Below are 15,313 nucleotides of genomic sequence, written 5' to 3'. Positions count from 1 at the left end.
TGTGTGTGTGTGTGTGTGTGTGTGTGTGGAACATCTGGGACGCCTCAGACAAGTGGCCAGAGATACCAGCACCGGGACATCAATAGTCTGGCAGAGCAGCCAATCAGATTGTTCCAATCGCTGAAAAAGGGACATTGGAACCAAAAACGTTATTTCTTTCACCCCCATCAAGCAAAATCGTATAAAGTGGCCGTGCACGCCTGCTAGAGCTCTGCACTTAGCTAGCATTTAGTGGTGGACGCGGCAGTGGCTCAGCCTGTGTTAGTAGGGAGGGGGATGAATGCCCAGCCCCCTCCTCCCATACCATGCTAGGCTACCCCTCCCTCTATTACCCCTCCCTCTACCCCCATCCCCCCAGGAGGAAAACGGGGCAACATCTGGCTGAGTTTATGAGAGGGCGAGAGAGGGAGAAAGAGAGAGGGAGAGAGAGAGAAGAATTGGTAGACCATGAAAAGTGGAAAGAAATCTTACTTGGGCAACCCAAGAGGCCATTGTTGAGGTGGCCATTAGTGGCGGTGAAACTATAATCTTATGAAAATACCCATTGTTGCACAGTGCGTTACCGTTGGAAATGTCAACGCTCAGATGTCTCTCTGAGAAAGCAAATGGTCCAGTCCTTGAGAAAATGTCTTCTTTATTTAAAACAACACGTACAGCTGACCACGTCAAAAACACTAGAACAATCACATTAGTATTGTGATCCCACCCCTTGTCACACACACACACACACACACACACACACACACACACACACACACACACACACACACACACACACACACACACACACACACCACACACACACACACACACACAAACACCTACTCACACTTATTTACAGAAAGTGTACAGTTAAGGGGAATTGGATATAGTTAAATTATAACACAGAACTATTGTACAGTATATCATCATGACATCATCATGACATCATCAGTACAATACAAAAAATAGGCAGTACAGTGCCTTTAAATGAAAGTCACTTAATTTAAAGGATAGCCAATTGGTCGCTAAACCAATAAATAAAAGATAAAATATCAACATTTGACACACAAACACACACACACACACACACACACACCACACACACACACACACACACACACACACACACACACACACACACACACACACAGCACACACACACACACACACACACACACTAAAAGTCTGGCACCCAAACTCTGTTGGATATAGAAAACAGAAACGGAACAGAACAATATAATGGTTGATTCAACAAAAAATTAAGAGAAAAACAGAGGGAACCATAAATTAAAGTAGTGTTGTCCCATCTCCAAGGTTATGTTTCAGGTTATGAGTCGAGGGCAGGTGTCAGATGACCCGACAGGGCATCATTCATCTCAACACAGACCCCCTGGTTATCATATTTCATTTTTGTCGGGCTGGAGACAGTCAACCGGACAAGTCAATGAAAACGAAAGTCACATCTTAAGTCTTAATGTGTTCCCTTATTTGTGCTAGACCCAGAGGTGGTTCCTTTGGCACGTTGCACCGTGAAGGTTCCTGTGTGTCCTGTGTGGGGGGAATAAAGGCAACACCAGTACACTGTAGTTCCAAGATGGCGGGTCATTCCCAGGATCGTTTGAGTGAAAGGAGCAAGGAGGTAAACCGGAGATGTTCTAAATGCAGAAGGGTTGTAGTTCTCCAACCGTGATGCTTCTCTGTGACCTGTTGAGCGATGGTCAACTGAATTCTATAATTTTCCTCCCCAATGCCGTGGGGAAGTGATTGTGTGTGTGCGTTTGTATTTGTGTGTGTCTAGGTATTGTTTAGTGTGTATGCTAGTGAGGGGGGGGGGGGGGGTGTAGGGGTGGTGAGTGATGTCTTGAGGCTCTTGGCATGGCTCGGCAAGGGACTGTGGAGGGAAAAAGAGAACAACATTAGGGTAAAGATAAAAACAAGCTAAACAACAACAACAACCGTCCCACAGATACAAAATGGTTCCATCCTTGCATATGCTGCGGTAGGCTGTATCGTAAACATGTGTTTGCCTCTGATTCCGAGGACGAGAACGTATGCTAAATATTAAAATACACAGACACTAATACTCTGTCTCTGGTTGGATGTTTCTGTTTTTCAGAGTTAAAAACTTGACCATTTTGTCCCTGTAGCTGTCTGGCAATTGTCCAGAGCTCCTTAAGAATGCTTTAAACGCACTTGGCACCAGTCCAAACATCAAGTGCTCATTTATAACAAACTGTGGCGGAATGTGTCTGTTATGCAGGCTGCCGGGGCAGACAGCAACCGCCATACAACCTTTTCTAAGGGGTGGCTTGGACAAAAAGACAAAAAAACACAATGATGTATGTCCAGCGGGACGGTGGCGCCTCATTGGCTGAGCAAACAGCGCTCAAAATAGCCTACCAATCACTGAAGATGATATCATCAGTCACTCAGGGTATGGACGGGAGGAGGGGGGGAGGGGGGACTAAACCCTGTGCATCTGTTGGTCGGGGGGGGGGGGGGGGGTGGGGGGGGGGGGGGGGGGGGGGGGGGGGGGGGGGGGGGGCATGCAAGAGGAGGACGTAGAAACATTCTGATGGGTTTATAGGCGGCGTTAAGTGTATTTTTTATAACCCAGGAGAACCATCAGTGGGAGTAGAGGGTATTGTTTTCGATGTAAGGAAGTGTATGTTGATAGTGAGAGCGAAAAGGCTCATGGAATATGGGCAGGACTGAGGGGCTGGTCCCATTTTCCCCATCTCACTCTGATTGGATACAAGGCTGAAGAGGATCATCCATTATATCAGGAGTAAATAAACAGCCAGAGCAATTACCGCAAGTGCCATCATTTGTAATGCAACAATGTGTGTGTGTGTGTGTGTGTGTGTGTGCGTATATGCACGTCTGTGCGTATGTGCATGATGTGTGTGCGTGTATGTCTGCATGCATGTGTGTTTGCATGTGGGTGTGTGTGTGCATAAGCGCATTAGGGTCCACATATGCAGGGTTGTGTGGGTAAACGTGAGCTTGTGTGTTGGGCCTCGTTCTCAGATTTCTTTGCTGCTGTCCGTACTTTAATTGATGATTCTGGGGCCAGAGAATCAACAAATAGGGCCCCGGGGCCGAGCATAATGGAGAGCAAATCCTGCCCCTCGATCCTGCAAGAAGACCACTCCTCTTTCTTTTCTGTCAACACCTTAGTACCTCTAGACAACAGAGGCATTCACCACACACACACACACACGCATACGCACACACACACACACACACACACACACACACACACACACACACACACACACACACACACACACACACACACACACACACACACACACACACACTGCAGAAAGCATCATCCTTCTTAGAAATGTCTAGTAGAACCAGGATTCTTGAATTCCTTGGAGTATTGTCGTTTTCAAAGATGTTATTACTTTTCATTTAATAAAGTCCAGTGATGTTCATGCAGTATGAAACCTGGATGTACGCTGTGAAGTAGAGCTGATAAATTGCGCGTGGCATTTTGTGGCATTCTTCAAAGAAATAGCTAATAAAATATGTACTGTATTTAGAGGTCTGTCTTCAGGCAAAGTTATATTGAGAAATAATGTCAATACAAGTGCGTTACATTCTTCTATATTCTTCAAGATCCCTTGTGACAGTTGGACAATGCCAAATTTGATCGAACCTCCTAAACATATACCATAATAGATTCAACTGACAAAGGGGTAACAAAATGGTGGACCGACATCCAGTATCCAGCGGATTTGAGATAAAGGGCTATTTTCATTCCATGCTATATCCTTAAACATGATGTTGCTTGAAACAGCACCGCCATCACTTGCAGAATGTGACAAGTGTCCCCATTGTTCGCAGGGTAGCAGAGAAATAACTGCCCAGTTTGGGAGACGCAGGGTCTTACCATTTCTAATCTACAGACACTGTTGAGTAGGAAAAAAGAAAAGGAAAAAGAATTGTAACGGAAACCTTCCAGAAATGGAACGACTTAGTATCATGGAATTTCTTCGCAGTGTACCTTCGTTATTTTAGTTATGTTGCTAGGGAGGAAGTGCGTCATGTACGTGTATATGCTTAAAGGCCCGTGATTATTTAAACTGTCAACTTGTTGTGACAGGGTGTTAAAATTGTATTTTTAATGTTTTAATTCTTTCATTTACGTTTATGTACAACAAGGTACAGCTGTTGTATAATGGAACAGCGTATTAAGGTTGCGTATAGAACAGCATTCATATACTGTTTTATAGCTGTGCAGGCTATTAAATTAATGACACATACACCGTTAAATGACGTAATGGAAATGTAATGCAGCGTACTATAAATGTAAACGCATCAATCATCAGGCTTGTCAAAGGTACGGCGGACATGACAGGACATTATCTTTCGTTTCATGTGCGTGTCCCGCAAGGTACATTAATCAGTCATACTGGCGTAAAGAATTGATAATCTCAATATATATATATACGATACATGTCATGTGACGTCCATTCACAATTTTTAAAAAGGAATATATAAAGTGGTATGGTGGATAAAATATATCCACCATACCACTATACATACTACTAGCATGTTCAGAGAATGTCTCCAAAGAATGGTAAATGAACAAAGTAACTACATCTCATGATGAGATTTATGGAATATTCCGAGAGGGGATGAAGCATTTGGCCCCCTTGAAAGATGACATACGTTGCTACTGAGACCTACTGAGTATCCATACAAGCAAATAGTGAAGCCATGGTATTGTAAGGGGCTATATGGAAAGCGTTGGTAGTACGTGTGGTAAAGTCAGCCTCTTACAGTCTGAAGTATTCTGCAATCCTCAGAAGGATAAGCACCAATAAAGCTGGAGCGTTAACGTTCGACACCCGCTCCCACGCAACACACATTCCCCCTCTCAACGTGGACAACATGCTATATTTATGACAGCCGTTTCTAATGGAAACTCTCTCCCAGCAAATGCCCTTCTTCCCTAAATTCAAAGTTATTGTTATTCTGCTCCGACATATGTTTTGGATGTGTAACTATGATCCTAACGTGTTCGTACGCATTAAAACAACAGATGATTAAGTTTACACTCATCTTTCTATTTTTTGAACGCCATGTGACCTCAAAGGCCCCTATCTTATCCTGATACCACCGCTATCTACCACCACAGCCACCACCATCGCCATCGCCACCGCCACCCCCACCAACACCACCACAGTCCTCAGTGAGTCCTGTCTCCCCTCCCCTGCACCCATCATCCTGCTGTCCCACTCCTCCGCTCTCGGCCTGCTTGATGGCGGACTCCGGGAAGGTGAAACCTTTCCCACATTAATACTGCTTTACGGCTGCCACCACAGACAGGGAACAGATTGCCTTGTCAAATGCTGCCTCTGCGACCTCTGTTGAAGGAGCACTTGCTGTTTTGGAGGTAAAAACTGATATTACTACACCTAACCTATGCATCTAATGGGTCGTTCGTCCAATTCAATGACGCTCGTCTTTTGCAAATGCTCTTTAACAGTCGTATTCATACAATGCTAATCTGATCCCGGTAAAACGGATTGATGACAGCAAAATGTGTTTGTTTGTGAACAAAGATAGTGAAAAAAGGGTTGATTCGGCCCTACGGTCATGTGTGCTGCACTACTCGTCTATCAATGAGTGTGTTCATCCGTCCATCTGGGGAATTAGATATCAAGGCCGTGAGTCGTGCGGTGTGCCCTTACCACGCTCCCCTTGTGTCTAAGTGGTACTAATGTAAACCTCTCGCAAAGGGAAAATATAGAAAAAAGAGCAGAAAGATCAGCAAAGTGTCTGAGTGGACCACCTATGCTAGACCTTCCCTTCTCCTCCCTCTCGTAACTCTTGTGATTCTCGTTCTGCAAGCTAGCCAGAGCGGCACTGCTAGGCTAGGCTATGCAATGCTATGCTAGGCTATGCTACGTCTGCCTAGCCAGTCTGCACCAGGTCTTGATGAGGGCAGGGTGTCGGGGTTGGGATGGGAACACAAAGGGCTGGATCTTATTGAGCAACAGATTATAAAAACACTGCACTCTTTATTCATCCCAGACTTTATCTTGATCCCGTTCCAAAGTGCTGACACACAGCCGGTGCTTCAGGCCATTAAACAGGTAGATGATCTACATGGTGCGATATTGACTTCAGCACCAATGCAGCCGTGTGGTTTACGGTTACCACAATTCATCGTAGTATCCTTTTATTGTTCTTTGAAAGGAAATTAATTAAAGGTCAAAGTCAGCCCTCCCAGGGAGAGAGAATCACTGCGACTTCACACAACTTCCAAAACGCTTTGTGAATTTCATCAGCTTTCATCATCCATTTCCTCAGCTTTTGTAGGGCAAACACAAACACAAACACACACACACACACACACACACACACACACACACACACACACACACACACACACACACACACACACACACACACACTAAGTGCCCTACAGATTTGTGCCCCCTGGCAATATGAACTCACTTTGAAACTATGCCCTTTTCTAAAACAGACAGCTCAATGTGGTCTCCATCAGGCTTTCCCAGGAACAGAGAACATCTCGTCTACAACAATTGCTTCAAGAGCTTACTCTCTCTTTTCTTGACCTCTCCTCTCCACCCCCTTCTCTTCCGTTCCTTTTTCCCCGCCCAACTTTTACAACTTCCTCCTGGTTTGGGCTGCAGGTCTAACCCAAACAAAACTCCATTTTTTAGTTATTGGCCCTCATGGCATGTAATGGAGAATCAAGCTAATTATCCATACAGCTGTTTTCACTTGCTTTTTATGTAAGCAATACCTGGTTGATCCACTGAGCAACAGTGAGGCCCTTCTTACGCTCCGGGCCTCCAGGCCGGCTGGAATTAGAGAGCAAAATGCCAGTTTCTCTCCCCCCCCCCCTCCCCCTCCTCCTCCCCCCGGCCCCGATGCTGCCCGGACCCCTGAACCAACCTCCAAACACACAGCCTGATGTCCCCCCCCGCCATCGCTCCACACCCGGCCCCCCGCCCGCTACGCCTCCCACTCCATCGCAGGGCTCGGTTTCCACTGCCCCGTACACCTTTACAACCCACCCACCCTCTCCCCTTTGATGTCCGGCACAGCGGCGGCGGCGGCGGCAGCGTTTGAACCATGCAGGGATTTGGATGTGAGCAAGGAAGTCCTTGTTTTTGCACCACGGTTGCTTCCTGCCGTATCCACGAGGGAGGCGGTGCTTGGTTAGGTGTGGCATGTGTGGGGGATTGGAACAATGAGGGGGCGAGAGAAAGAGAGGGAAAGTGAGCGAGTTAAAGGATGGGTGAGAAGTGAGAAAAGAAGTAGAGTGCCATGGGAAGAAAGACAGAAAGAAGGAACACCGGTGAGGTGGAGAGGAGGGGAGGAGGTGAGGGGAGGAGGGGGGGGGTGAAAGAAAAACAATCTCTCCACGGCTAATTACATAATTTCCTTCATCTGAGCAAACACACGGTGGGAGCAGGCGTCTGTGAGCGAGCCCCACGGCTGCTTGGGGGGGGGGTACTGAGGAGAGCTGGTCACCACCGGGCACCAACGGGGTCGCCCCGTGGCTCCGACCTGCTCACTGTACCAGGCAGCACGCCTCGCCCTCTGCAGTGGAGGAGCAGCCAGAGAAGAGCTGCAGAAGGACTCTGGACTGTTTCTCTGATCGTCTCATCACGCAGAGAGACACAAGAGCGCGAGTCGCAAGAGCGTACCTGGACTCACTGTTTTATTTGCCCCGGCAAACAGCCTCTCTGTTCAGCACACACGCCACTAGGTGGAGTTGAACGAGAAAGAGAAGTGGTCGTCCGCATCAAAACTAATTTTGCTCCCGTGAAGAAGAATGGTGTGTGTCCCTGAATGAATCAGTGTCCCTGTGTGTATACAGTTCACATGCATGTGCCATTCATTTCCTCGCTTTCTTCTCCCTCACAACTGACTGATCCGCATTTTTTTTCTGTTCTCCTCCTCCTCCCATCTGGTTCTGCATGGTTCTGTTCTTAGTAGTTGTTCTCCTGTTCCTGGGCTAAGTTAACATCTGGCTCGGAGTGAACGGGACTTGCCGCATGACAGACGGGCAGTCGGGCACGCATACTCAGAGCGAGGGGAAGATAATCGTAGCCATCCTAACGTTGATGTTATTGTTTTTTTTAAATTGCAGAACAACAAAAAAACTTTGGACAACCACAGAGGTATATAGGAGCAACGGCCCTGCCTGCTTTGATTTCTCTCTCTCTCTGTCTCTCTCTCTCTCTCTTGCTCACTTTATCTCTGGCTCTCTCTCTCTCTAATCCTGTGAGGAATGATGGAGCGCTCTCAGTGGAATGACGGTGTGTCCGCTGAGCCTGGCCAAGGTGTGCCAGCGTACAACTGATACGGGTGGAATCTGCACTTCTCACTCCACTGTTATACGGTGGCTGTCCTGCCTTTTTGTTTTCGAACAGCCTCCATACTACTCTCAGTATGCAGGCCAGTTTTTGTATGGACATATTTTGGAAAGCAAGGCATATGCACAGCGTGCACGTGTTTGCACACACTTTAGCGTGCAATGGTGTGCACGCACAAAGACACACATACATACACACACTTACACATACATACACCTAATTTATTTGTGTGTGCTCTAAAGTATATGTATAAACATTACACAATATATTTTAAGAAAACAGCACTGAGGATATGACATGTGCAGTGGAAGGAACAAGATCATGTTTGAATATTCATTCATTACTTTAGTAGCCGTGAGGCAAAAAAAACAAAAGTATGTTCATCAAAAGAGTTTATTGTTTGTGCAAGTTCAAACTACAGGTTCAAGCAGCGACAACAAAACTAAGTGTGTGGAATTTTATATCTCCATTTCGGAGCTTGTCCGCTCCCCCCCCCCCCCCCCCCCCCGCCTTTCCCTGTCTGTCTTCGCTCTCAGAAGTTCCTCCCTGCATAATCCCACCAATTTACTCCTTAAGGCCTTTATTCTCAGTTTCTCAGCACAGAATTCCATTCTCGCTCTTAATCTCTGCCTCTCTCTACCTCTCTCTGTCTCTCTCTCTCTTCTTGTATACTTTTTCTTCTGCCTCTCTCTCCTTCTATGCACAGTTCAGGTGGAAGTGTTTATGTTACCGAGCGGGATGTTCAGAGCCCTGTCGCATGCATGCATTAGGGAGGAGATATGCCTGTGAATGTGTGTGTGTGTTTGTGCAACGCGCATGTGTGTGTGCGTGTGTGTGTATGTGTGTTTGTGCGTGTGTGTTTGGCTTTGCATATGTGCATGTTTGCGTGTGTGTGTGGGTATGTTTCAGGCCAAGAGAGATCCTGGGTCATGTAGCAGGGCCCTGACCTGCCATTAAACCCATGAGCAGAGTGCTAGCATGGGAAATCAAAGAAAGAGTCAGTCTTCACCACCCTTGCGTTCAATCATGCAGCTTAATCGGCTTAAAAACAGCATGGTCTTTTCTGTCAAGTTTTCACCCTGGAAAGGCACTGTACATTAAAAACTGAATGGAGAATTACTTGACAGTTCTTCCATCTATGATTCATAGCAGCTTCTGAAATGACGTAGCCATTTCAGTCAAGTAGCTCTCTGTCACAGCATAGGGTCGCAGGTCGCCGGCCGGGCTAGCTCTATTTAATGGACGACTGGTGTCTAACATGGCAAGTCCTGCAGCTTTGTTAGAACTATCATGCAGCCACCGGGGCCCATAGGAAAGGCTTCAGTGAACGGGCCCACAGGCTTCTGAACAGTGCCCGCATTCTGACACCGGGCCCGGGCCGGGCCGGGCTACGGGATACGAGTGAAACTCGAGCCCACATTAAAGCGGCCCCATCAGGTAGGAGTTGGGGGAGAGGCCTCAGTGCTCTGGGGGTCTGTAGGGGTCCGGGCCGCCAAGGGCCTATCTCACCACCCATCTGGAAAGGGAATCTGAGGGTAGTGCGATGTGCCGATAAGAGGCCTCGCGGAGTGACACGGTAACAGCCAACGGAGCCGGGGAATGGGAGGGGCTCTGCCGGGAAATTAACCCTGCTACGGTGCACTCCCATGGGGGTTGGGCGGGGAGGCGGGGGGGGGGAGGGGCGAGGGTTGGGAGCTGGGTAGAAGTGAGGGTGAATGGGTGCACGGTGGCGTCTCGTTTGGGTTTTTAAAGGTTTGACCTGATGACCCCTGTACATGTGCACATAGGTATCCAGACGCAGGGCTTCACAATGAAATACATGCAGAGTACGTGCACACTCTTGCTCTGCTTCATGAGCATTAATTTGCTAACACACACACATATATAGACACAAGCACACACACACACACACACACACACACACACACACACACACACACACACACACACACACACACACACACACACACATACATGTGAAGAGGAAAACAGCACTCACATAACGCAGCAAAACAACAATTGATATGGAAAAAGCTCCTGTTTCTCTCCTTCCTCTTGTGTTTGTTAGTGTACTACTGTCCTCTTCTAAATGCTACAAACTGGCTTTCATTGTAAACCTCGTCGGCCCTTCTCCTGATGTCATTTCAAGATGAGGCCAAAATCCATGGCCAGCCATTTGCCATCTTTCTCACAGTCCAAGCACTCTCTCTCACTCTCTCTCTCTCCCTCTCTCACTCTCTCCCTCTCTCTCTCCGTCTCTCGCTCTCTCTCTCCCTCTCTCTCTCACTCTCTCTGTTTATCATCCTCCATGGCTACCTACAGCCCCCATCTCTCTCTCTACCTGCCTATCTATCAGCGTTCCATTAATCTTAGTTGGAGTTTCCTTCCTTCAGCCATTAATCATAGATCTTGTGCTCTGTTTTCAAATTGTTGTTTCCGGTGTTTCCTGCTCAAATCGAGAAAACACACCAACACACACAAACACACACACACACACACACACACACACACACACACACACACACACACACACACACACACACACACACACACACACACACACACAAACACACACAGGGTGATAGTGACAGATCGCCAAAATAAGGTTGCAGAGGGGGCATTTTCTTTTTTGTGTGTGTGTGCGAAAGTGTGTGTGTGTGTTTGTGAGTGTGTGTCTGTGCGTGGGTCTATTTAGTATAGAGCAGATGGAGGTGGTGAGGTTTGGGTTTGATGCACAAAGATGGAGGGGGGGGGGGGGGGCAGTGCTGCAGCTATATTATTTACATTTCATCTCAAATCTATTTAGGATCATTTGAACCAGTTAAGCAAATAAATCTGATCCTTAAGATCCCAATCGCCTGTTAAAGAAAAACAGGCTGAAGTGTAGCAGCTAGTGGCAGGGCTTCCCCTCCAGTTTGTGTTTGTGTGTGTGTGTGTGTGTGTGTGTGTGTGTGTGTGTGTGTGTGTGTGTGTGTGTGTGTGTGTGTGTGTGTGTGTGTGTGTGTGTGTGTGTGTGTGCATAAGAGTTGTGCATACCTGTGTGTGTAAGTATATTTGTGTAGGTGTGTCCATGACATCTATTCAGGAGCCCCAATAGTCATTATATTGATCCAGTGCAATCACAACGATCAGCTGGAAGGTGTGTTTGCTCCTCTGTCTGGTTGACAATGTTTACTCCCAGGGTATTGTGACCATGAAGCAATGTTAAATATATTATATGCATTAAATGTATCCTCGAAGTCAAATCTGAGTGTTTTTACTTGTCAACCTACTTGTGTCCATGTGTGTGTGTTCATCTGTGTGTGTGTGTGTGTGTGTGTGTGTGTGTGTGTGTGTGTTTGTGTGGTCATGCTCGGTTGGAGAGTTGTGTGCCTGTGTCTGTGTGCGCGCCAGCTCGTGTGTGCCGGTCAGCTTTATAGCCACAAGTCAGCTCATCATTCCATTGGCTCAGTGACTCTAAGGCTAGTGTATGGCCTCAGTCACATGAGCTACACAGCCAATAGGAGGATAAGCTCTGCCCTGATGCATGGCTACCTAATAGCATGCATGCTTCGGACTAGTAGGCATAGTGCCTATGCCACACTGTACGCAAAACAGTTACAGGAAGGTGCTACACCTCTTTATTACAGCCCCATACACTAACCCTTTCACGCTGTGATGGAGAGAGAGAGAGAGAGAGAGAGAGAGAGAGAGAGAGAGAGAGAGAGAGAGAGAGAGAGAGAGAGAGAGAGAGAGAGAGAGAGAGAGAGAGAGAGAGAGAGAGAGAACAAGAGAGAGAGAGAGAGAGAGAGAGAGAGAGAGAGAGAGAGAGAGAGAGAGAGAGAGAGAGAGAGAGAGAGAGAGATAGAGAGAGAACAAGAGAGAGAAAGACATTGAGAGAGCAAGAGAGAGAGAGGGAGAGAGGGCGAGAGAGAAAGATAGAGAGAGAGGGATGGAGAGAGAGAAAAACAGAGAGAGAGATAGATGTAAAGTCTCTGTGAAAGAGAGCTATAGATAGAGGGAGAGTGTGAGATAGATGGATTGTGTAAGAGAATGAGCGGAAGCGAGAGAGAGAGAGAGAGAGAATGAAGAGAGTTAACAGATTATGTTTAAATAAAAGCTAAAGAAATGTCCAGCGGCTGTCTTCCGCCGTGGTCTAGCGTGGCTTCTCCAAGTGCAGTAAAACCTGCACGTGTGTATACACACCGTCGATTCTGTTCATGCAATATATACAACTCTGACAGCGAAGAGAAAACCTCAGCCGGCCGCCTAATCCAGTTTTAAATGACGGTGCATTCCTAGCTTAGCCCGAATCCTTAATTCAATATGAGTGCTATTTCAGATGGAAGGGAGGTGTGTGTTTTTTCGCGTGTGTGTGGGAAGGCTAGCCTGTGAGGTCCGCCATCGCCAGAAGGCACATAGTGTGGCTCAGGTTGGGGGGGGGGGATGGTTATTGAGAGGGAGAGAGAGGGAGAGAGAGAGAGAGAGAGAGAGAGAGATTTGGCGCAGCAGAGTTCTTAGGGAATGTTTTGGTTGGTGGGGGTAAAATGACCTGCCTCTTATGGCAAAGTACTTCAAGGTAAGGACCTGTGCGGGAGGCGGGCTAGGTTCTGTTTTTTTGGTTTAAGATATGGAATCCAACTCGGAGCAGAGAGGTTGGGTGTGTATGAGGCAGGCAGGAGGGGGAGAGAGGGGGTGAAATGGGGTGAAAGGGAGAGAGAGGGGGAGAGAGCAGTGTAGATGGGTGGCCTAGGTTGAAGCGCAAGGGAAAAGTCTGGTGACAGAAGATACGACTCCGATGAAACACGGGGATGAAACACTTTTCCTTGAAAGCACACTAACCCTGCAAACACAGGACAACTGTGGTATGGAAAATATTTGAATCAATAAAGGCCATATGGTGGATGCTTTTATTCAAATCACATTGTCAGCTTATAAATATAAACCTGGAATAGGTGGCCCCAGTGAGCCGATCCCAGACAGGGTTACGTCATGCTCTAGAAGTTAAGCTACACAAGACTGCTGATGAACTGAATCCATCTTTCTGGTCCGAGAGTAACTATGTTCGGGGCCTGAAGGCAACAGGACACATGCTCTGAATTCACAATAGCCGTCTTCCCCGTAAAACGACGCATCATGTGAAACAGACGGAACGTGCGCAACATTTAACCGATTCCACCGTTTGGAAACGCGCCCCCCTTTCCCCCTTCGGACCGGATGCACCTTTTGGCGGAACTATCCAGAACTTTGGAACGCACCCCGGGAGTTCTGCGAGACACGACAAGCGGGGCCTGCGTGCCAGCGAGACTTAGCGGGAGATACAGAAGACGGTAAATAAGCGTCGTAGAATGTGACAGTGGCTTGGCTCTCCGCGCTGACAGAGGAGATAAATAATCCTCATTAGTTTCGACTGTGAAACACAAGGTCAGATGTTATTTACTGCTGCAACACATTGTACTCATTAAACAAGCGCAGATAGAGACGTCCCCACTGACAACGCTTAGCATGTTAGCTGTATGTCATATCATAGCCTTTTCTGCTGTTGCTATTGCTAGCACCGCCGTCCCTTGTTTTATGACGATGCTGTATGTAAACCTGTCTACGCTGTGTTTGTGAAAGTCCATATTGCTGGATATTAACATGCTGTGTAACCACCAAATCACCTTTTGTTTAAGTTAGTCAAGCCACATGAAAGTGTGCTGTGCGCTCACGATGGGACAGATAAATAAAAGTTGATAGGCTGTACTAAAAATGACCCGTGGAAAAGTGATTTAGTGAAATGTATGCAGACTCCCAATAACTCATAACCTTGGTAAGAAGAATCCCATATGTGTATGCATGAAAGTAAATGTATGCGTGTGGGTGTGGGTGTGTGTGAGTGGGTGTTTTTTGTGCGTGTGAGTGTGTGTATATGTGTGCGTGTGTGTGTGATTGCTCGTGCATGTGTATGTGTGTGTGAGTGTGGGTGTGTGCATTTGTGTGCTTGTGTGTGTGCTTGTGTGTGTGCATGTGTATGTGTGTGTGTGTGTGTGGGGGAACGTGAACTTAGGGGATGTCAATTTAGCACGGGGCGGTGCATGGAGTAGTATCGGCTTAGGGCCGAAAGAATTTCAAGCAAGGTCATGTGCTGATGTTTATCAGCCACTATTCTCAGGTCGCCGTGACCTGAGCGCTATCAAGTTCACCAAACACATCCACCGCTATGCAGCGTCTTCAGTGGGCCCAGACCCTCCTGTATCTCCCCTGAGTGCAGTTACAATGTGGGTACTTCTCCGATGACTCACAGGTCTGCAGTCTAAATAGGATATTAGCAGGGGATAAGGACGGGACACTGGGCTTAGTCTAACTGTACATACCGCTGGCCATGTGGTCGCTTCCCCCAAGGCAAGGCGTTGTCGCTGGGCCAACGCGAATTGACTATTTACCTTTTGCCGGTGGGGGTTTACTTTCGAGGAAATACATAGTACACATGGTGAAAATGTTGGTTAGTTAGCATGTGTTTCCATAATATTCTAACTATAGAATACCTATCCAGATTTCCTACCCGTTGATGGTCAATGAAGTTCCACAAACAATGAAATTAAGTGAGTTGTGTGTTTATGTATAAACAGAGACTGCTGAATATCGCAGAATAGTTGATTATTGATTGCTGATTGTTGCCTTGATAACAATTACCTTGAATGTCTCAAACGCCGAGGGTCTCTAGAAATACATACACTTACACCGGTACTGGAGCAAAACGTACAGTTTGAAGGTCTCTCCTACTCCTGGAGAAATGTGTGTGTGTTTTGATTCAGACTTTAGATAGCTATGTAGGACGATATTCCCAGAGTTCGTTGTGGTGAGCGAGCCCAGTAGGGGGTTAGGGAAACACTGGGAGTTTCCACGAGGTGCCCTGCTCTGTGCCGTGCCAGATGCCCCCCCCCCCCCCCCCCCCCCCCCCTCATCCCACAGCTCTCCCTAATCTCACCACAAGGTTC

General features: G+C 47.2%; 1 protein-coding gene across 1 annotated transcript in view; it reads right to left on the bottom strand.

The window, feature by feature from the left end:
* Nucleotides 1-614: 614 nt before the first annotated feature.
* LOC115554158 (ERC protein 2-like) overlaps nucleotides 615-15,313 on the bottom strand; it is a 163,516-nt gene continuing 148,817 nt past the window's right edge. The window contains 1 exon segment of the mRNA XM_030374310.1: nucleotides 615-1,873. The gene's annotated coding sequence lies outside the window, so the exon portion shown is untranslated.

The sequence above is a fragment of the Gadus morhua genome, chromosome 1 (genome assembly GCF_902167405.1).
Source record: "Gadus morhua chromosome 1, gadMor3.0, whole genome shotgun sequence".
Classification (NCBI taxonomy): domain Eukaryota; kingdom Metazoa; phylum Chordata; class Actinopteri; order Gadiformes; family Gadidae; genus Gadus; species Gadus morhua.
This window is presented reverse-complemented; position numbering and strand designations above follow the sequence as displayed.